Below are 24,084 nucleotides of genomic sequence, written 5' to 3' on the forward strand. Positions count from 1 at the left end.
ATCTGCCACTGTGCAGGAGAATCCGTATAGGTGTTCGAGTGTTCGAACCGTAATGCGCAAGATATGGTACGGAAACCCCGTATTTACATATCTGCCACTGTGCAGGAGAATCCGTATAGGTGTTCGAGTGTTCGAACCGTAATGCGCAAGAAATGGTACGGAAACCCCGTATTTACATATCTGCCACTGTGCAGGAGAATCCGTATAGGTGTTCGAGTGTTCGAACCGTAATGCGCAAGAAATGGTACGGAAACCCCGTATTTACAGATCTGCCATTGTGCAGGAGAATCCGTATAGGTGTTCGAGTGTTCGAACCGTAATGCGCAAGAAATGGTACGGAAACCCCGTATTTACATATCTGCCACTGTGCAGGAGAATCCGTATAGGTGTTCGAGTGTTCGAACCGTAATGCGCAAGAAATGGTACGGAAACCCCGTATTTACATATCTGCCACTGTGCAGGAGAATCCGTATAGGTGTTCGAGTGTTCGAACCATAATGCGCAAGAAATGGTACAGAAACCCCGTATTTACATATCTGCCATTGTGCAGGAGAATCCGTATTGGTGTTCGAGTGTTCGAACCGTAATGCGCAAGAAATGGTAAGGAAACCCCGTATTTACATATCTGCCACTGTGCAGGAGAATCCGTATAGGTGTTCGAGTGTTCGAACCGTAATGCGAAAGAAATGGTACGGAAACCCCGTATTTACATATCTGCCACTTTGCAGGAGAATCCGTATAGGTGTTCGAGTGTTCGAACCGTAATGCGAAAGAAATGGTACGGAAACCCCGTATTTACATATCTGCCATTGTGCAGGAGAATCCGTATTGGTGTTCGAGTGTTCGAACCGTAATGCGCAAGAAATGGTAAGGAAACCCCGTATTTACATATCTGCCACTGTGCAGGAGAATCCGTATAGGTGTTCGAGTGTTCGAACCGTAATGCGAAAGAAATGGTACGGAAACCCCGTATTTACATATCTGCCACTTTGCAGGAGAATCCGTATAGGTGTTCGAGTGTTCGAACCGTAATGCGCAAGAAATGGTACGGAAACCCCGTATTTACATATCTGCCACTGTGCAGGAGAATCCGTATAGGTGTTCGAGTGTTCGAACCATAATGCGCAAGAAATGGTACAGAAACCCCGTATTTACATATCTGCCACTGTGTAGGAGAATCCGTATTGGTGTTCGAGTGTTCGAACCGTAATGCACAAGAAATGGTAAGGAAACCCCGTATTTACATATCTGCCACTGTGCAGGAGAATCCGTATAGGTGTTCGAGTGTTCGAACCGTAATGCGCAAGAAATGGTACGGAAACCCCGTATTTACATATCTGCCACTGTGCAGGAGAATCCGTATAGGTGTTCGAGTGTTCGAACCGTAATGCGCAAGAAATGGTACGGAAACCCCGTATTTACGTATTTGCCAGTGTGCAGGAGAATTCGTATAGGTGTTCGAGTGTTCGAACCGTAATGCGCAAGAAATGGTACGGAAACCCCGTATTTACATATCTGCCACTGTGCAGGAGAATCCGTATAGGTGTTCGAGTGTTCGAACCATAATGCGCAAGAAATGGTACAGAAACCCCGTATTTACATATCTGCCATTGTGCAGGAGAATCCGTATTGGTGTTCGAGTGTTCGAACCGTAATGCGCAAGAAATGGTAAGGAAACCCCGTATTTACATATCTGCCACTGTGCAGGAGAATCCGTATAGGTGTTCGAGTGTTCGAACCGTAATGCGAAAGAAATGGTACGGAAACCCCGTATTTACATATCTGCCACTTTGCAGGAGAATCCGTATAGGTGTTCGAGTGTTCGAACCGTAATGCGAAAGAAATGGTACGGAAACCCCGTATTTACATATCTGCCATTGTGCAGGAGAATCCGTATTGGTGTTCGAGTGTTCGAACCGTAATGCGCAAGAAATGGTAAGGAAACCCCGTATTTACATATCTGCCACTGTGCAGGAGAATCCGTATAGGTGTTCGAGTGTTCGAACCGTAATGCGAAAGAAATGGTACGGAAACCCCGTATTTACATATCTGCCACTTTGCAGGAGAATCCGTATAGGTGTTCGAGTGTTCGAACCGTAATGCGCAAGAAATGGTAAGGAAACCCCGTATTTACATATCTGCCACTGTGCAGGAGAATCCGTATAGGTGTTCGAGTGTTCGAACCGTAATGCGCAAGAAATGGTACGGAAACCCCGTATTTACATATCTGCCACTGTGCAGGAGAATCCGTATAGGTGTTCGAGTGTTCGAACCGTAATGCGCAAGAAATGGTACGGAAACCCCGTATTTACATATCTGCCACTGTGCAGGAGAATCCGTATAGGTGTTCGAGTGTTCGAACCATAATGCGCAAGAAATGGTACAGAAACCCCGTATTTACATATCTGCCACTGTGCAGGAGAATCCGTATTGGTGTTCGAGTGTTCGAACCGTAATGCGCAAGAAATGGTAAGGAAACCCCGTATTTACATATCTGCCACTGTGCAGGAGAATCCGTATAGGTGTTCGAGTGTTCGAACCGTAATGCGCAAGATATGGTACGGAAACCCCGTATTTACATATCTGCCACTGTGCAGGAGAATCCGTATAGGTGTTCGAGTGTTCGAACCGTAATGCGCAAGAAATGGTACGGAAACCCCGTATTTACATATCTGCCACTGTGCAGGAGAATCCGTATAGGTGTTCGAGTGTTCGAACCGTAATGCGCAAGAAATGGTACGGAAACCCCGTATTTACAGATCTGCCATTGTGCAGGAGAATCCGTATAGGTGTTCGAGTGTTCGAACCGTAATGCGCAAGAAATGGTACGGAAACCCCGTATTTACATATCTGCCACTGTGCAGGAGAATCCGTATAGGTGTTCGAGTGTTCGAACCGTAATGCGCAAGAAATGGTACGGAAACCCCGTATTTACATATCTGCCACTGTGCAGGAGAATCCGTATAGGTGTTCGAGTGTTCGAACCGTAATGCGCAACAAATGGTAAGGAAACCCCGTATTTACATATCTGCCACTGTGCAGGAGAATCCGTATAGGTGTTCGAGTGTTCGAACCGTAATGCGAAAGAAATGGTACGGAAACCCCGTATTTACATATCTGCCACAGTGCAGGAGAATCCGTATAGGTGTTCGAGTGTTCGAACCGTAATGCGCAAGAAATGGTACGGAAACCCCGTATTTACGTATTTGCCAGTGTGCAGGAGAATTCGTATAGGTGTTCGAGTGTTCGAACCGTAATGCGCAAGAAATGGTACGGAAACCCCGTATTTACATATCTGCCACTGTGCAGGAGAATCCGTATAGGTGTTCGAGTGTTCGAACCATAATGCGCAAGAAATGGTACAGAAACCCCGTATTTACATATCTGCCACTGTGCAGGAGAATCCGTATTGGTGTTCGAGTGTTCGAACCGTAATGCGCAAGAAATGGTAAGGAAACCCCGTATTTACATATCTGCCACTGTGCAGGAGAATCCGTATAGGTGTTCGAGTGTTCGAACCGTAATGCGCAAGAAATGGTACGGAAACCCCGTATTTACATATCTGCCACTGTGCAGGAGAATCCGTATAGGTGTTCGAGTGTTCGAACCGTAATGCGCAAGAAATGGTACGGAAACCCCGTATTTACGTATTTGCCAGTGTGCAGGAGAATTCGTATAGGTGTTCGAGTGTTCGAACCGTAATGCGCAAGAAATGGTACGGAAACCCCGTATTTACATATCTGCCACTGTGCAGGAGAATCCGTATAGGTGTTCGAGTGTTCGAACCATAATGCGCAAGAAATGGTACAGAAACCCCGTATTTACATATCTGCCATTGTGCAGGAGAATCCGTATTGGTGTTCGAGTGTTCGAACCGTAATGCGCAAGAAATGGTAAGGAAACCCCGTATTTACATATCTGCCACTGTGCAGGAGAATCCGTATAGGTGTTCGAGTGTTCGAACCGTAATGCGAAAGAAATGGTACGGAAACCCCGTATTTACATATCTGCCACTTTGCAGGAGAATCCGTATAGGTGTTCGAGTGTTCGAACCGTAATGCGAAAGAAATGGTACGGAAACCCCGTATTTACATATCTGCCATTGTGCAGGAGAATCCGTATTGGTGTTCGAGTGTTCGAACCGTAATGCGCAAGAAATGGTACGGAAACCCCGTATTTACATATCTGCCACTGTGCAGGAGAATCCGTATAGGTGTTCGAGTGTTCGAACCGTAATGCGCAAGAAATGGTACGGAAACCCCGTATTTACATATCTGCCACTGTGCAGGAGAATCCGTATAGGTGTTCGAGTGTTCGAACCGTAATGCGCAAGAAATGGTACGGAAACCCCGTATTTACATATCTGCCACTGTGCAGGAGAATCCGTATAGGTGTTCGAGTGTTCGAACCGTAATGCGCAAGAAATGGTACGGAAACCCCGTATTTACATATCTGCCACTGTGCAGGAGAATCCGTATAGGTGTTCGAGTGTTCGAACCATAATGCGCAAGAAATGGTACAGAAACCCCGTATTTACATATCTGCCACTGTGCAGGAGAATCCGTATTGGTGTTCGAGTGTTCGAACCGTAATGCGCAAGAAATGGTAAGGAAACCCCGTATTTACATATCTGCCACTGTGCAGGAGAATCCGTATAGGTGTTCGAGTGTTCGAACCGTAATGCGCAAGATATGGTACGGAAACCCCGTATTTACATATCTGCCACTGTGCAGGAGAATCCGTATAGGTGTTCGAGTGTTCGAACCGTAATGCGCAAGAAATGGTACGGAAACCCCGTATTTACATATCTGCCACTGTGCAGGAGAATCCGTATAGGTGTTCGAGTGTTCGAACCGTAATGCGCAAGAAATGGTACGGAAACCCCGTATTTACAGATCTGCCATTGTGCAGGAGAATCCGTATAGGTGTTCGAGTGTTCGAACCGTAATGCGCAAGAAATGGTACGGAAACCCCGTATTTACATATCTGCCACTGTGCAGGAGAATCCGTATAGGTGTTCGAGTGTTCGAACCGTAATGCGCAAGAAATGGTACGGAAACCCCGTATTTACATATCTGCCACTGTGCAGGAGAATCCGTATAGGTGTTCGAGTGTTCGAACCGTAATGCGCAACAAATGGTAAGGAAACCCCGTATTTACATATCTGCCACTGTGCAGGAGAATCCGTATAGGTGTTCGAGTGTTCGAACCGTAATGCGCAAGAAATGGTACGGAAACCCCGTATTTACATATCTGCCACTGTGCAGGAGAAGCCGCATAGGTGTTCGAGTGTTCGAACCGTAATGCGCAAGAAATGGTACGGAAACCCCGTATTTACATATCTGCCACTGTGCAGGAGAATCCGTATAGGTGTTCGAGTGTTCGAACCGTAATGCGCAAGAAATGGTACGGAAACCCCGTATTTACATATCTGCCACTGTGCAGGAGAATCCGTATAGGTGTTCGAGTGTTCGAACCATAATGCGCAAGAAATGGTACAGAAACCCCGTATTTACATATCTGCCACTGTGCAGGAGAATCCGTATAGGTGTTCGAGTGTTCGAACCGTAATGCGAAAGAAATGGTACGGAAACCCCGTATTTACATATCTGCCACTTTGCAGGAGAATCCGTATAGGTGTTCGAGTGTTCGAACCGTAATGCGCAAGAAATGGTACGGAAACCCCGTATTTACATATCTGCCACTGTGCAGGAGAATCCGTATAGGTGTTCGAGTGTTCGAACCGTAATGCGCAAGAAATGGTACGGAAACCCCGTATTTACATATCTGCCACTGTGCAGGAGAATCCGTATAGGTGTTCGAGTGTTCGAACCGTAATGCGCAAGAAATGGTACGGAAATCCCGTATTTACATATCTGCCACTGTGCAGGAGAATCCGTATAGGTGTTCGAGTGTTCGAACCGTAATGCGCAAGAAATGGTACGGAAACCCCGTATTTACATATCTGCCACTGTGCAGGAGAATCCGTATATGTGTTCGAGTGTTCGAACCGTAATGCGCAAGAAATGGTACGGAAACCCCCTATTTACATATCTGCCACTGTGCAGGAGAATCCGTATAGGTGTTCGAGTGTTCGAACCGTAATGCACAAGAAATGGTACGGAAACCCCGTATTTACATATCTGTCACTGTGCAGGAGAATCCGTATTGGTGTTCGAGTGTTCGAACCGTAATGCGCAAGAAATGGTACGGAAACCCCGTATTTACATATCTGCCACTGTGCAGGAGAATCCGTATAGGTGTTCGAGTGTTCGAACCGTAATGCGCAAGAAATGGTACGGAAACCCCGTATTTACATATCTGCCACTGTGCAGGAGAATCCGTATATGTGTTCGAGTGTTCGAACTGTAATGCGCAAGAAATGGTACGGAAACCCCCTATTTACATATCTGCCACTGTGCAGGAGAATCCGTATAGGTGTTCGAGTGTTCGAACCGTAATGCACAAGAAATGGTACGGAAACCCCGTATTTACATATCTGTCACTGTGCAGGAGAATCCGTATTGGTTTTCGAGTGTTCGAACCGTAATGCGCAAGAAATGGTACGGAAACCCCGTATTTACATATCTGCCACTGTGCAGGAGAATCCGTATAGGTGTTCGAGTGTTCAAACCGTAATACGCAAGAAATGGTACGGAAACCCCGTATTTACATATCTGCCACTGTGCAGGAGAATCCGTATAGGTGTTCGAGTGTTCGAACCGTAATGCGCAAGAAATGGTACGGAAACCCCGTATTTACATATCTGCCACTGTGCAGGAGAATCCGTATATGTGTTCGAGTGTTCGAACCGTAATGCGCAAGAAATGGTACGGAAACCCCCTATTTACATATCTGCCACTGTGCAGGAGAATCCGTATAGGTGTTCGAGTGTTCGAACCGTAATGCACAAGAAATGGTACGGAAACCCCGTATTTACATATCTGTCACTGTGCAGGAGAATCCGTATTGGTGTTCGAGTGTTCGAACCGTAATGCGCAAGAAATGGTACGGAAACCCCGTATTTACATATCTGCCACTGTGCAGGAGAATCCGTATATGTGTTCGAGTGTTCGAACCGTAATGCGCAAGAAATGGTACGGAAACCCCGTATTTACATATCTGCCACTGTGCAGGAGAATTCGTATAGGTGTTCGAGTGTTCGAACCGTAATGCGCAAGAAATGGTACAGAAACCCCGTATTTACATATCTGCCACTGTGCAGGAGAATCCGTATAGGTGTTCGAGTGTTCGAACCGTAATGCGCAAGAAATGGTACGGAAACCCCGTATTTACATATCTGCCACTGTGCAGGAGAATCCGTATAGGTGTTCGAGTGTTCGAACCGTAATGCGCAAGAAATGGTACGGAAACACCGTATTTACATATCAACCACTGTGCAGGAGAATCCGTATAGGTGTACGAGTGTTCGAACCGTAATGCGCAAGAAATGGTATGTAAACCCCGTATTTACATATCTACCACTGTGCAGGAGAATCTGCATAGGTGTTCGAGTGTTCGAACCGTAATGCGCAAGAAATGGTACGGAAACCCCGTATTTACATATCTGCCACTGTGTAGGAGAATCCGTATAGGTGTTCGAGTGTTCGAACCGTAATGCGCAAGAAATGGTACGGAAACCCCGTATTTACATATCTGCCACTGTGCAGGAGAATCCGTATAGGTGTTCGAGTGTTCGAACCGTAATGCGCAAGAAATGGCATGTAAACCCCGTATTTACATATCTGCCACAGTGCATGAGAATCCGTATAGGTGTTCGAGTGTTCGAACCGTATGGCGTGAGAAATGGTATGTAAACCCCGTATTTACATATCTGCCACTGTGTAGGAGAATCCGTATAGGTGTTCGAGTGTTCGAACCGTAATGCGCAAGAAATGGTACGGAAACCCCGTATTTACATATCTGCCACTGTGCAGGAGAATCCGTATAAGTGTTCGAGTGTTCGAACCGTAATGCGCAAGAAATGGTATGTAAACCCCGTATTTACATATCTACCACTGTGCAGGAGAATCTGCATAGGTGTTCGAGTGTTCGAACCGTAATGCGCAAGAAATGGTACGGAAACCCCGTATTTACATATCTGCCACTGTGTAGGAGAATCCGTATAGGTGTTCGAGTGTTCGAACCGTAATGCGCAAGAAATGGTACGGAAACCCCGTATTTACATATCTGCCACTGTGCAGGAGAATCCGTATAGGTGTTCGAGTGTTCGAACCGTAATGCGCAAGAAATGGTACGGAAACCCCGTATTTACATATCTGCCACTGTGCAGGAGAATCCGTATAGGTGTTCGAGTGTTCGAACCGTAATGCGCAAGAAATGGTACGGAAACCCCGTATTTACATATCTGCCACTGTGCAGGAGAATCCGTATAGGTGTTCGAGTGTTCGAACCGTAATACGCAAGAAATGGTACGGAAACCCCGTATTTACATATCTGCCAATGTGCAGGAGAATCCGTATAGGTGTTCGAGTGTTCGAACCGTAATGCGCAAGAAATGGTAGGGAAACCCCGTATTTACATATCTGCCACTGTGCAGGAGAATCCGAATTGGTGTTCGAGTGTTCGAACCGTAATGCGCAAGAAATGGTACGGAAACCCCGTATTTACATATCTGCCACTGTGCAGGAGAATCCGTATATGTGTTCGAGTGTTCGAACCGTAATGCGCAAGAAATGGTACGGAAACCCCGTATTTACATATCTGCCACTGTGCAGGAGAATACGTATAGGTGTTCGAGTGTTCGAACCGTAATGCGCAAGAAATGGTACAGAAACCCCGTATTTACATATCTGCCACTGTGCAGGAGAATCCGTATAGGTGTTCGAGTGTTCGAACCGTAATGCGCAAGAAATGGTACGGAAACCCCGTATTTACATATCTGCCACTGTGCAGGAGAATCCGTATAGGTGTTCGAGTGTTCGAACCGTAATGCGCAAGAAATGGTACGGAAATCCCGTATTTACATATCTGCCACTGTGCAGGAGAATCCGTATAGGTGTTCGAGTGTTCGAACCGTAATGCGCAAGAAATGGTACGGAAACCCCGTATTTACATATCTGCCACTGTGCAGGAGAATCCGTATATGTGTTCGAGTGTTCGAACCGTAATGCGCAAGAAATGGTACGGAAACCCCCTATTTACATATCTGCCACTGTGCAGGAGAATCCGTATAGGTGTTCGAGTGTTCGAACCGTAATGCACAAGAAATGGTACGGAAACCCCGTATTTACATATCTGTCACTGTGCAGGAGAATCCGTATTGGTGTTCGAGTGTTCGAACCGTAATGCGCAAGAAATGGTACGGAAACCCCGTATTTACATATCTGCCACTGTGCAGGAGAATCCGTATAGGTGTTCGAGTGTTCGAACCGTAATGCGCAAGAAATGGTACGGAAACCCCGTATTTACATATCTGCCACTGTGCAGGAGAATCCGTATATGTGTTCGAGTGTTCGAACTGTAATGCGCAAGAAATGGTACGGAAACCCCCTATTTACATATCTGCCACTGTGCAGGAGAATCCGTATAGGTGTTCGAGTGTTCGAACCGTAATGCACAAGAAATGGTACGGAAACCCCGTATTTACATATCTGTCACTGTGCAGGAGAATCCGTATTGGTTTTCGAGTGTTCGAACCGTAATGCGCAAGAAATGGTACGGAAACCCCGTATTTACATATCTGCCACTGTGCAGGAGAATCCGTATAGGTGTTCGAGTGTTCAAACCGTAATACGCAAGAAATGGTACGGAAACCCCGTATTTACATATCTGCCACTGTGCAGGAGAATCCGTATAGGTGTTCGAGTGTTCGAACCGTAATGCGCAAGAAATGGTACGGAAACCCCGTATTTACATATCTGCCACTGTGCAGGAGAATCCGTATATGTGTTCGAGTGTTCGAACCGTAATGCGCAAGAAATGGTACGGAAACCCCCTATTTACATATCTGCCACTGTGCAGGAGAATCCGTATAGGTGTTCGAGTGTTCGAACCGTAATGCACAAGAAATGGTACGGAAACCCCGTATTTACATATCTGTCACTGTGCAGGAGAATCCGTATTGGTGTTCGAGTGTTCGAACCGTAATGCGCAAGAAATGGTACGGAAACCCCGTATTTACATATCTGCCACTGTGCAGGAGAATCCGTATATGTGTTCGAGTGTTCGAACCGTAATGCGCAAGAAATGGTACGGAAACCCCGTATTTACATATCTGCCACTGTGCAGGAGAATTCGTATAGGTGTTCGAGTGTTCGAACCGTAATGCGCAAGAAATGGTACAGAAACCCCGTATTTACATATCTGCCACTGTGCAGGAGAATCCGTATAGGTGTTCGAGTGTTCGAACCGTAATGCGCAAGAAATGGTACGGAAACCCCGTATTTACATATCTGCCACTGTGCAGGAGAATCCGTATAGGTGTTCGAGTGTTCGAACCGTAATGCGCAAGAAATGGTACGGAAACACCGTATTTACATATCAACCACTGTGCAGGAGAATCCGTATAGGTGTACGAGTGTTCGAACCGTAATGCGCAAGAAATGGTATGTAAACCCCGTATTTACATATCTACCACTGTGCAGGAGAATCTGCATAGGTGTTCGAGTGTTCGAACCGTAATGCGCAAGAAATGGTACGGAAACCCCGTATTTACATATCTGCCACTGTGTAGGAGAATCCGTATAGGTGTTCGAGTGTTCGAACCGTAATGCGCAAGAAATGGTACGGAAACCCCGTATTTACATATCTGCCACTGTGCAGGAGAATCCGTATAGGTGTTCGAGTGTTCGAACCGTAATGCGCAAGAAATGGCATGTAAACCCCGTATTTACATATCTGCCACAGTGCATGAGAATCCGTATAGGTGTTCGAGTGTTCGAACCGTATGGCGTGAGAAATGGTATGTAAACCCCGTATTTACATATCTGCCACTGTGTAGGAGAATCCGTATAGGTGTTCGAGTGTTCGAACCGTAATGCGCAAGAAATGGTACGGAAACCCCGTATTTACATATCTGCCACTGTGCAGGAGAATCCGTATAAGTGTTCGAGTGTTCGAACCGTAATGCGCAAGAAATGGTATGTAAACCCCGTATTTACATATCTACCACTGTGCAGGAGAATCTGCATAGGTGTTCGAGTGTTCGAACCGTAATGCGCAAGAAATGGTACGGAAACCCCGTATTTACATATCTGCCACTGTGTAGGAGAATCCGTATAGGTGTTCGAGTGTTCGAACCGTAATGCGCAAGAAATGGTACGGAAACCCCGTATTTACATATCTGCCACTGTGCAGGAGAATCCGTATAGGTGTTCGAGTGTTCGAACCGTAATGCGCAAGAAATGGTACGGAAACCCCGTATTTACATATCTGCCACTGTGCAGGAGAATCCGTATAGGTGTTCGAGTGTTCGAACCGTAATACGCAAGAAATGGTACGGAAACCCCGTATTTACATATCTGCCAATGTGCAGGAGAATCCGTATAGGTGTTCGAGTGTTCGAACCGTAATGCGCAAGAAATGGTATGGAAACCCCGTATTTACATATCTGCCACTGTGCAGGAGAATCCGAATTGGTGTTCGAGTGTTCGAACCGTAATGCGCAAGAAATGGTACGGAAACCCCGTATTTACATATCTGCCACTGTGCAGGAGAATCCGTATATGTGTTCGAGTGTTCGAACCGTAATGCGCAAGAAATGGTACGGAAACCCCGTATTTACATATCTGCCACTGTGCAGGAGAATTCGTATAGGTGTTCGAGTGTTCGAACCGTAATGCGCAAGAAATGGTACGGAAACCCCGTATTTACATATCTGCCACTGTGCAGGAGAATCCGTATAGGTGTTCGAGTGTTCGAACCGTAATGCGCAAGAAATTGTACGGAAACCCCGTATTTACATATCTGCCACTATGCAGGAGAATCCGTATAGGTGTTCGAGTGTTCGAACCGTAATGCGCAAGAAATGGTACGGAAACCCCGTATTTACATATCTGCCACTGTGCAGGAGAATCCGTATAGGTGTTCGAGTGTTCGAACCGTAATGCACAAGAAATGGTACGGAAACCCCGTATTTACATATCTGCCACTGTGCAGGAGAATCCGTATTGGTGTTCGAGTGTTCGAACCGTAATGCGCAAGAAATGGTACGGAAACCCCGTATTTACATATCTGCCACTGTGCAAGAGAATCCGTATACGTGTTCGAGTGTTCGAACCATAATGCGCAAGAAATGGTACGGAAACCCCGTATTTACATATCTGCCACTATGCAGGAGAATTCGTATAGGTGTTCGAGTGTTCGAACCGTAATGCGCAAGAAATGGTACGGAAACCCCGTATTTACATATCTGCCACTGTGCAGGAGAATCCGTATAGGTGTTCGAGTGTTCGAACCGTAATGCGCAAGAAATGGTACGGAAACCCCGTATTTACATTTCTGCCACTGTGCAGGAGAATCCGTATAGGTGTTCGAGTGTTCGAACCGTAATGCGCAAGAAATTTTACGGAAACACCGTATTTACATATCTACCACTGTGCAGGAGAATCCGTATAGGTGTTCGAGTGTTCAAACCATAATGCGCAAGAAATGGTATGTAAACCCCGTATTTACATATCTACCACTGTGCAGGAGAATCTGCATAGGTGTTCGAGTGTTCGAACCGTAATGCGCACGAAATGGAACGGAAACCCCGTATTTACATATCTGCCACTGTGGAGGAGAATCCGTATAGGTGTTCGAGTGTTCGAACCGTAATGCGCAAGAAATGGTACGAAAACCCCGTATTTACATATCTGCCACTGTGCAGGAGAATCCGTATAGGTGTTCGAGTGTTCGAACCGTAATGCGCAAGAAATGGTATGTAAACCCCGTATTTACATATCTGCCACAGTGCATGAGAATCCGTATAGGTGTTTGAGTGTTCGAACCGTAAGGCGTGAGAAATGGTATGTAAACCCCGTATTTACATATCTGCCACTGTGCAGGAGAATCCGTATAGGTGTTCGAGTGTTCGAACCGTAATGCGCAAGAAATGGTACGGAAACCCCGTATTTACATATCTGCCACTGTGCAGGAGAATCCGTATAGGTGTTCGAGTGTTCGAACCGTAATGCGCAAGAAATGGTACGGAAACCCCGTATTTACATATCTGCCACTGTGCAGGAGAATCCGTATATGTGTTCGAGTGTTCGAACCGTAATGCGCAAGAAATGGTACGGAAACCCCCTATTTACATATCTGCCACTGTGCAGGAGAATCCGTATAGGTGTTCGAGTGTTCGAACCGTAATGCACAAGAAATGGTACGGAAACCCCGTATTTACATATCTGTCACTGTGCAGGAGAATCCGTATTGGTGTTCGAGTGTTCGAACCGTAATGCGCAAGAAATGGTACGGAAACCCCGTATTTACATATCTGCCACTGTGTAGGAGAATCCGTATATGTGTTCGAGTGTTCGAACCGTAATGCGCAAGAAATGGTACGGAAACCCCGTATTTACATATCTGCCACTGTGCAGGAGAATTCGTATAGGTGTTCGAGTGTTCGAACCGTAATGCGCAAGAAATGGTACAGAAACCCCGTATTTACATATCTGCCACTGTGCAGGAGAATCCGTATAGGTGTTCGAGTGTTCGAACCGTAATGCGCAAGAAATGGTACGGAAACCCCGTATTTACATATCTGCCACTGTGCAGGAGAATCCGTATAGGTGTTCGAGTGTTCGAACCGTAATGCGCAAGAAATGGTACGGAAACACCGTATTTACATATCAACCACTGTGCAGGAGAATCCGTATAGGTGTACGAGTGTTCGAACCGTAATGCGCAAGAAATGGTATGTAAACCCCGTATTTACATATCTACCACTGTGCAGGAGAATCTGCATAGGTGTTCGAGTGTTCGAACCGTAATGCGCAAGAAATGGTACGGAAACCCCGTATTTACATATCTGCCACTGTGTAGGAGAATCCGTATAGGTGTTCGAGTGTTCGAACCGTAATGCGCAAGAAATGGTACGGAAACCCCGTATTTACATATCTGCCACTGTGCAGGAGAATCCGTATAGGTGTTCGAGTGTTCGAACCGTAATGCGCAAGAAATGGCATGTAAACCCCGTATTTACATATCTGCCACAGTGCATGAGAATCCGTATAGGTGTTCGAGTGTTCGAACCGTATGGCGTGAGAAATGGTATGTAAACCCCGTATTTACATATCTGCCACTGTGTAGGAGAATCCGTATAGGTGTTCGAGTGTTCGAACCGTAATGCGCAAGAAATGGTACGGAAACCCCGTATTTACATATCTGCCACTGTGCAGGAGAATCCGTATAAGTGTTCGAGTGTTCGAACCGTAATGCGCAAGAAATGGTATGTAAACCCCGTATTTACATATCTACCACTGTGCAGGAGAATCTGCATAGGTGTTCGAGTGTTCGAACCGTAATGCGCAAGAAATGGTACGGAAACCCCGTATTTACATATCTGCCACTGTGTAGGAGAATCCGTATAGGTGTTCGAGTGTTCGAACCGTAATGCGCAAGAAATGGTACGGAAACCCCGTATTTACATATCTGCCACTGTGCAGGAGAATCCGTATAGGTGTTCGAGTGTTCGAACCGTAATGCGCAAGAAATGGTACGGAAACCCCGTATTTACATATCTGCCACTGTGCAGGAGAATCCGTATAGGTGTTCGAGTGTTCGAACCGTAATACGCAAGAAATGGTACGGAAACCCCGTATTTACATATCTGCCAATGTGCAGGAGAATCCGTATAGGTGTTCGAGTGTTCGAACCGTAATGCGCAAGAAATGGTATGGAAACCCCGTATTTACATATCTGCCACTGTGCAGGAGAATCCGAATTGGTGTTCGAGTGTTCGAACCGTAATGCGCAAGAAATGGTACGGAAACCCCGTATTTACATATCTGCCACTGTGCAGGAGAATCCGTATATGTGTTCGAGTGTTCGAACCGTAATGCGCAAGAAATGGTACGGAAACCCCGTATTTACATATCTGCCACTGTGCAGGAGAATTCGTATAGGTGTTCGAGTGTTCGAACCGTAATGCGCAAGAAATGGTACGGAAACCCCGTATTTACATATCTGCCACTGTGCAGGAGAATCCGTATAGGTGTTCGAGTGTTCGAACCGTAATGCGCAAGAAATGGTACGGAAACCCCGTATTTACATATCTGCCACTGTGCAGGAGAATCCGTATAGGTGTTCGAGTGTTCGAACCGTAATACGCAAGAAATGGTACGGAAACCCCGTATTTACATATCTGCCAATGTGCAGGAGAATCCGTATAGGTGTTCGAGTGTTCGAACCGTAATGCACAAGAAATGGTACGGAAACCCCGTATTTACATATCTGCCACTGTGCAGGAGAATCCGTATTGGTGTTCGAGTGTTCGAACCGTAATGCGCAAGAAATGGTACGGAAACCCCGTATTTACATATCTGCCACTGTGCAAGAGAATCCGTATACGTGTTCGAGTGTTCGAACCATAATGCGCAAGAAATGGTACGGAAACCCCGTATTTACATATCTGCCACTATGCAGGAGAATTCGTATAGGTGTTCGAGTGTTCGAACCGTAATGCGCAAGAAATGGTACGGAAACCCCGTATTTACATATCTGCCACTGTGCAGGAGAATCCGTATAGGTGTTCGAGTGTTCGAACCGTAATGCGCAAGAAATGGTACGGAAACCCCGTATTTACATTTCTGCCACTGTGCAGGAGAATCCGTATAGGTGTTCGAGTGTTCGAACCGTAATGCGCAAGAAATTTTACGGAAACACCGTATTTACATATCTACCACTGTGCAGGAGAATCCGTATAGGTGTTCGAGTGTTCAAACCATAATGCGCAAGAAATGGTATGTAAACCCCGTATTTACATATCTACCACTGTGCAGGAGAATCTGCATAGGTGTTCGAGTGTTCGAACCGTAATGCGCACGAAATGGAACGGAAACCCCGTATTTACATATCTGCCACTGTGGAGGAGAATCCGTATAGGTGTTCGAGTGTTCGAACCGTAATGCGCAAGAAATGGTACGAAAACCCCGTATTTACATATCTGCCACTGTGCAGGAGAATCCGTATAGGTGTTCGAGTGTTCGAACCGTAATGCGCAAGAAATGGTATGTAAACCCCGTATTTACATATCTGCCACAGTGCATGAGAATCCGTATAGGTGTTTGAGTGTTCGAACCGTAAGGCGTGAGAAATGGTATGTAAACCCCGTATTTACATATCTGCCACTGTGCAGGAGAATCCGTATAGGTGTTCGAGTGTTCGAACCGTAATGCGCAAGAAATGGTACGGAAACCCCGTATTTACATATCTGCCACTGTGCAGGAGAATCCGTATAGGTGTTCGAGTGTTCGAACCGTAATGCGCAAGAAATGGTACGGAAACCCCGTATTTACATATCTGCCACTGTGCAGGAGAATCCGTATATGTGTTCGAGTGTTCGAACCGTAATGCGCAAGAAATGGTACGGAAACCCCCTATTTACATATCTGCCACTGTGCAGGGGAATCCGTATAGGTGTTCGAGTGTTCGAACCGTAATGCACAAGAAATGGTACGGAAACCCCGTATTTACATATCTGTCACTGTGCAGGAGAATCCGTATTGGTGTTCGAGTGTTCGAACCGTAATGCGCAAGAAATGGTACGGAAACCCCGTATTTACATATCTGCCACTGTGCAGGAGAATCCGTATATGTGTTCGAGTGTTCGAACCGTAATGCGCAAGAAATGGTACGGAAACCCCGTATTTACATATCTGCCACTGTGCAGGAGAATTCGTATAGGTGTTCGAGTGTTCGAACCGTAATGCGCAAGAAATGGTACAGAAACCCCGTATTTACATATCTGCCACTGTGCAGGAGAATCCGTATAGGTGTTCGAGTGTTCGAACCGTAATGCGCAAGAAATGGTACGGAAACCCCGTATTTACATATCTGCCACTGTGCAGGAGAATCCGTATAGGTGTTCGAGTGTTCGAACCGTAATGCGCAAGAAATGGTACGGAAACACCGTATTTACATATCAACCACTGTGCAGGAGAATCCGTATAGGTGTACGAGTGTTCGAACCGTAATGCGCAAGAAATGGTATGTAAACCCCGTATTTACATATCTACCACTGTGCAGGAGAATCTGCATAGGTGTTCGAGTGTTCGAACCGTAATGCGCAAGAAATGGTACGGAAACCCCGTATTTACATATCTGCCACTGTGTAGGAGAATCCGTATAGGTGTTCGAGTGTTCGAACCGTAATGCGCAAGAAATGGTACGGAAACCCCGTATTTACATATCTGCCACTGTGCAGGAGAATCCGTATAGGTGTTCGAGTGTTCGAACCGTAATGCGCAAGAAATGGCATGTAAACCCCGTATTTACATATCTGCCACAGTGCATGAGAATCCGTATAGGTGTTCGAGTGTTCGAACCGTATGGCGTGAGAAATGGTATGTAAACCCCGTATTTACATATCTGCCACTGTGTAGGAGAATCCGTATAGGTGTTCGAGTGTTCGAACCGTAATGCGCAAGAAATGGTACGGAAACCCCGTATTTACATATCTGCCACTGTGCAGGAGAATCCGTATAAGTGTTCGAGTGTTCGAACCGTAATGCGCAAGAAATGGTATGTAAACCCCGTATTTACATATCTACCACTGTGCAGGAGAATCTGCATAGGTGTTCGAGTGTTCGAACCGTAATGCGCAAGAAATGGTACGGAAACCCCGTATTTACATATCTGCCACTGTGTAGGAGAATCCGTATAGGTGTTCGAGTGTTCGAACCGTAATGCGCAAGAAATGGTACGGAAACCCCGTATTTACATATCTGCCACTGTGCAGGAGAATCCGTATAGGTGTTCGAGTGTTCGAACCGTAATGCGCAAGAAATGGTACGGAAACCCCGTATTTACATATCTGCCACTGTGCAGGAGAATCCGTATAGGTGTTCGAGTGTTCGAACCGTAATACGCAAGAAATGGTACGGAAACCCCGTATTTACATATCTGCCAATGTGCAGGAGAATCCGTATAGGTGTTCGAGTGTTCGAACCGTAATGCGCAAGAAATGGTATGGAAACCCCGTATTTACATATCTGCCACTGTGCAGGAGAATCCGAATTGGTGTTCGAGTGTTCGAACCGTAATGCGCAAGAAATGGTACGGAAACCCCGTATTTACATATCTGCCACTGTGCAGGAGAATCCGTATATGTGTTCGAGTGTTCGAACCGTAATGCGCAAGAAATGGTACGGAAACCCCGTATTTACATATCTGCCACTGTGCAGGAGAATTCGTATAGGTGTTCGAGTGTTCGAACCGTAATGCGCAAGAAATGGTACGGAAACCCCGTATTTACATATCTGCCACTGTGCAGGAGAATCCGTATAGGTGTTCGAGTGTTCGAACCGTAATGCGCAAGAAATTGTACGGAAACCCCGTATTTACATATCTGCCACTATGCAGGAGAATCCGTATAGGTGTTCGAGTGTTCGAACCGTAATGCGCAAGAAATGGTACGGAAACCCCGTATTTACATATCTGCCACTGTGCAGGAGAATCCGTATAGGTGTTCGAGTGTTCGAACCGTAATGCACAAGAAATGGTACGGAAACCCCGTATTTACATATCTGCCACTGTGCAGGAGAATCCGTATTGGTGTTCGAGTGTTCGAACCGTAATGCGCAAGAAATGGTACGGAAACCCCGTATTTACATATCTGCCACTGTGCAGGAGAATCCGTATAGGTGTTCGAGTGTTCGAACCGTAATGCGCAAGAAATGGTACGAAAACCCCGTATTTACATATCTGCCACTGTGCAGGAGAATCCGTATAGGTGTTCGAGTGTTCGAACCGTAATGCGCAAGAAATGGTATGTAAACCCCGTATTTACATATCTGCCACAGTGCGTGAGAATCCGTATAGGTGTTTGAGTGTTCGAACCGTAAGGCGTGAGAAATGGTATGTAAACCCCGTATTTACATATCTGCCACTGTGCAGGAGAATCCGTATAGGTGTTCGAGTGTTCGAACCGTAATGCGCAAGAAATGGTACGGAAACCCCGTATTTACATATCTGCCACTGTGCAGGAGAATCCGTATAGGTGTTCGAGTGTTCGAACCGTAATGCGCAAGAAATGGTATGTAAACCCCGTATTTACATATCTGCCACAGTGCATGAGAATCCGTATAGGTGTTCGAGTGTTCGAACCGTATGGCGTGAGAAATGGTATGTAAACCCCGTATTTACATATCTGCCCCTGTGCAGGAGAATCCGTATAGGTGTTCGAGTGTTCGAACCGTAATGCGCAAGAAATGGTACGGAAACCCCGTATTTACATATCTGCCACTGTGCAGGAGAATCCGTATAGGTGTTCGAGTGTTCAAACCGTAATGCGCAAGAAATGGTATGTAAACCCCGTATTTACATATCTACCACTGTGCAGGAGAATCTGCATAGGTGTTCGAGTGTTCGAACCGTAATGCGCAAGAAATGGTACGGAAACCCCGTATTTACATATCTGCCACTGTGTAGGAGAATCCGTATAGGTGTTCGAGTGTTCGAACCGTAATGCGCAAGAAATGGTACGGAAACCCCGTATTTACATATCTGCCACTGTGCAGGAGAATCCGTATAGGTGTTCGAGTGTTCGAACCGTAATGCGCAAGAAATGGTACGGAAACCCCGTATTTACATATCTGCCACTGTGCAGGAGAATCCGTATAGGTGTTCGAGTGTTCGAACCGTAATACGCAAGAAATGGTACGGAAACCCCGTATTTACATATTTGCCACTGTGCAGGAGAATCCGTATAGGTGTTCGAGTGTTCGAACCGTAATGCGCAAGAAATGGTATGGAAACCCCGTATTTACATATCTGCCACTGTGCAGGAGAATCCCAATTGGTGTTCGAGTGTTCGAACCGTAATGCGCAAGAAATGGTACGGAAACCCCGTATTTACATATCTGCCACTGTGCAGGAGAATCCGTATATGTGTTCGAGTGTTCGAACCGTAATGCGCAAGAAATGGTACGGAAACCCCGTATTTACGTATCTGCCACTGTGCAGGAGAATTCGTATAGGTGTTCGAGTGTTCGAACCGTAATGCGCAAGAAATGGTACGGAAACCCCGTATTTACATATCTGCCACTGTGCAGGAGAATCCGTATAGGTGTTCGAGTGTTCGAACCGTAATGCGCAAGAAATGGTACGGAAACCCCGTATTTACATATCTGCCACTGTGCAGGAGAATCCGTATAGGTGTTCGAGTGTTCGAACCGTAATGCGCAAGAAATGGTACGGAAACCCCGTATTTACATATCTGCCACTGTGCAGGAGAATCCGTATAGGTGTTCGAGTGTTCGAACCGTAATGCCCAAGAAATGGTACGGAAACCCCGTATTTACAAATCTAACACTCTGCAGGAGAATCCGTATTGGTGTTCGAGTGTTCGAACCGTAATGCGCAAGAAATGGTACGGAAACCCCGTATTTACATATCTGCCACTGTGCAAGAGAATCCGTATACGTGTTCGAGTGTTCGAACCGTAATGCGCAAGAAATGGTACGGAAACCCCGTATTTACATATCTGCCACTGTGCAGGAGAATTCGTATAGGTGTTCGAGTGTTCGAACCGTAATGCGCAAGAAATGGTACGGAAACCCCGTATTTACATATCTGCCACTGTGCAGGAGAATCCGTATAGGTGTTCGAGTGTTCGAACCGTAATGCGCAAGAAATGGTACGGAAACCCCGTATTTACATTTCTGCCACTGTGCAGGAGAATCCGTATAGGTGTTCGAGTGTTCGAACCGTAATGCGCAAGAAATGGTACGGAAACACCGTATTTACATATCTACCACTGTGCAGGAGAATCCGTATAGGTGTTCGAGTGTTCAGACCGTAATGCGCAAGAAATGGTATGTAAACCCCGTATTTACATATCTACCACTGTGCAGGAGAATCTGCATAGGTGTTCGAGTGTTCGAACCGTAATGCGCACGAAATGGTACGGAAACCCCGTATTTACATATCTGCCACTGTGGAGGAGAATCCGTATAGGTGTTCGAGTGTTCGAACCGTAATGCGCAAGAAATGGTACGGAAACCCCGTATTTACATATCTGCCACTGTGCAGGAGAATCCGTATAGGTGTTCGAGTGTTCGAACCGTAATGCGCAAGAAATGGTATGTAAACCCCGTATTTACATATCTGCCACAGTGCATGAGAATCCGTATAGGTGTTCGAGTGTTCGAACCGTATGGCGTGAGAAATGGTATGTAAACCCCGTATTTACATATCTGCCCCTGTGCAGGAGAATCCGTATAGGTGTTCGAGTGTTCGAACCGTAATGCGCAAGAAATGGTACGGAAACCCCGTATTTACATATCTGCCACTGTGCAGGAGAATCCGTATAGGTGTTCGAGTGTTCAAACCGTAATGCGCAAGAAATGGTATGTAAACCCCGTATTTACATATCTACCACTGTGCAGGAGAATCTGCATAGGTGTTCGAGTGTTCGAACCGTAATGCGCAAGAAATGGTACGGAAACCCCGTATTTACATATCTGCCACTGTGTAGGAGAATCCGTATAGGTGTTCGAGTGTTCGAACCGTAATGCGCAAGAAATGGTACGGAAACCCCGTATTTACATATCTGCCACTGTGCAGGAGAATCCGTATAGGTGTTCGAGTGTTCGAACCGTAATGCGCAAGAAATGGTACGGAAACCCCGTATTTACATATCTGCCACTGTGCAGGAGAATCCGTATAGGTGTTCGAGTGTTCGAACCGTAATACGCAAGAAATGGTACGGAAACCTCGTATTTACATATTTGCCACTGTGCAGGAGAATCCGTATAGGTGTTCGAGTGTTCGAACCGTAATGCGCAAGAAATGGTATGGAAACCCCGTATTTACATATCTGCCACTGTGCAGGAGAATCCCAATTGGTGTTCGAGTGTTCGAACCGTAATGCGCAAGAAATGGTACGGAAACCCCGTATTTACATATCTGCCACTGTGCAGGAGAATCCGTATGTGTTCGAGTGTTCGAACCGTAATGCGCAAGAAATGGTACGGAAACCCCGTATTTACGTATCTGCCACTGTGCAGGAGAATTCGTATAGGTGTTCGAGTGTTCGAACCGTAATGCGCAAGAAATGGTACGGAAACCCCGTATTTACATATCTGCCACTGTGCAGGAGAATCCGTATAGGTGTTCGAGTGTTCGAACCGTAATGCGCAAGAAATGGTACGGAAACCCCGTATTTACATATCTGCCACTGTGCAGGAGAATCCGTATAGGTGTTCGAGTGTTCGAACCGTAATGCGCAAGAAATGGTACGGAAACCCCGTATTTACATATCTGCCACTGTGCAGGAGAATCCGTATAGGTGTTCGAGTGTTCGAACCGTAATGCCCAAGAAATGGTACGGAAACCCCGTATTTACAAATCTAACACTCTGCAGGAGAATCCGTATTGGTGTTCGAGTGTTCGAACCGTAATGCGCAAGAAATGGTACGGAAACCCCGTATTTACATATCTGCCACTGTGCAAGAGAATCCGTATACGTGTTCGAGTGTTCGAACCGTAATGCGCAAGAAATGGTACGGAAACCCCGTATTTACATATCTGCCACTGTGCAGGAGAATTCGTATAGGTGTTCGAGTGTTCGAACCGTAATGCGCAAGAAATGGTACGGAAACCCCGTATTTACATATCTGCCACTGTGCAGGAGAATCCGTATAGGTGTTCGAGTGTTCGAACCGTAATGCGCAAGAAATGGTACGGAAACCCCGTATTTACATTTCTGCCACTGTGCAGGAGAATCCGTATAGGTGTTCGAGTGTTCGAACCGTAATGCGCAAGAAATGGTACGGAAACACCGTATTTACATATCTACCACTGTGCAGGAGAATCCGTATAGGTGTTCGAGTGTTCAGACCGTAATGCGCAAGAAATGGTATGTAAACCCCGTATTTACATATCTACCACTGTGCAGGAGAATCTGCATAGGTGTTCGAGTGTTCGAACCGTAATGCGCACGAAATGGTACGGAAACCCCGTATTTACATATCTGCCACTGTGGAGGAGAATCCGTATAGGTGTTCGAGTGTTCGAACCGTAATGCGCAAGAAATGGTACGGAAACCCCGTATTTACATATCTGCCACTGTGCAGGAGAATCCGTATAGGTGTTCGAGTGTTCGAACCGTAATGCGCAAGAAATGGTATGTAAACTCCGTATTTACATATCTGCCACAGTGCATGAGAATCCGTATTGGTGTTCGAGTGTTCGAACCGTAAGGCGTGAGAAATGGTATGTAAACCCCGTATTTACATATCTGCCACTGTGCAGGAGAATCCGTATAGGTGTTCGAGTGTTCGAACCGTAATGCGCAAGAAATGGTACGGAAACCCCGTATTTACATATCTGCCACTGTGCAGGAGAATCCGTATAGGTGTTCGAGTGTTCGAACCGTAATGCGCAAGAAATGGTATGTAAACCCCGTATTTACATATCTGCCACTGTGCAGGAGAATCCGTATAGGTGTTCGAGTGTTCGAACCGTAATGCGCAAGAAATGGTACGGAAACCCCGTATTTACATATCTGCCACTGTGCAGGAGAATCCGTATAGGTGTTCGAGTGTTCGAACCGTAATGCGCAAGAAATGGTACGGAAACCCCGTATTTACATATTTGCCACTGTGCAGGAGAATCCGTATAGGTGTTCGAGTGTTCGAACCGTAATGCGCAAGAAATGGTACGGAAACCCCGTATTTACATATCTGCCACTGTGCAGGAGAATCCGTATAGGTGTTCGAGTGTTCGAACCGTAATGCACAAGAAATGGTACGGAAACCCCGTATTTACATATCTGCCACTGTGCAGGAGAATCCGTATTGGTGTTCGAGTGTTCGAACCGTAATGCGCAAGAAATGGTACGGAAACCCCGTATTTACATATCTGCCACTGTGCAAGAGAATCCGTATACGTGTTCGAGTGTTCGAACCGTAATGC

Source organism: Camellia sinensis, chromosome 5 (genome assembly GCF_055761805.1).
Source record: "Camellia sinensis isolate YWXY chromosome 5, ASM5576180v1, whole genome shotgun sequence".
NCBI classification, from domain to species: Eukaryota; Viridiplantae; Streptophyta; class Magnoliopsida; order Ericales; family Theaceae; genus Camellia; species Camellia sinensis.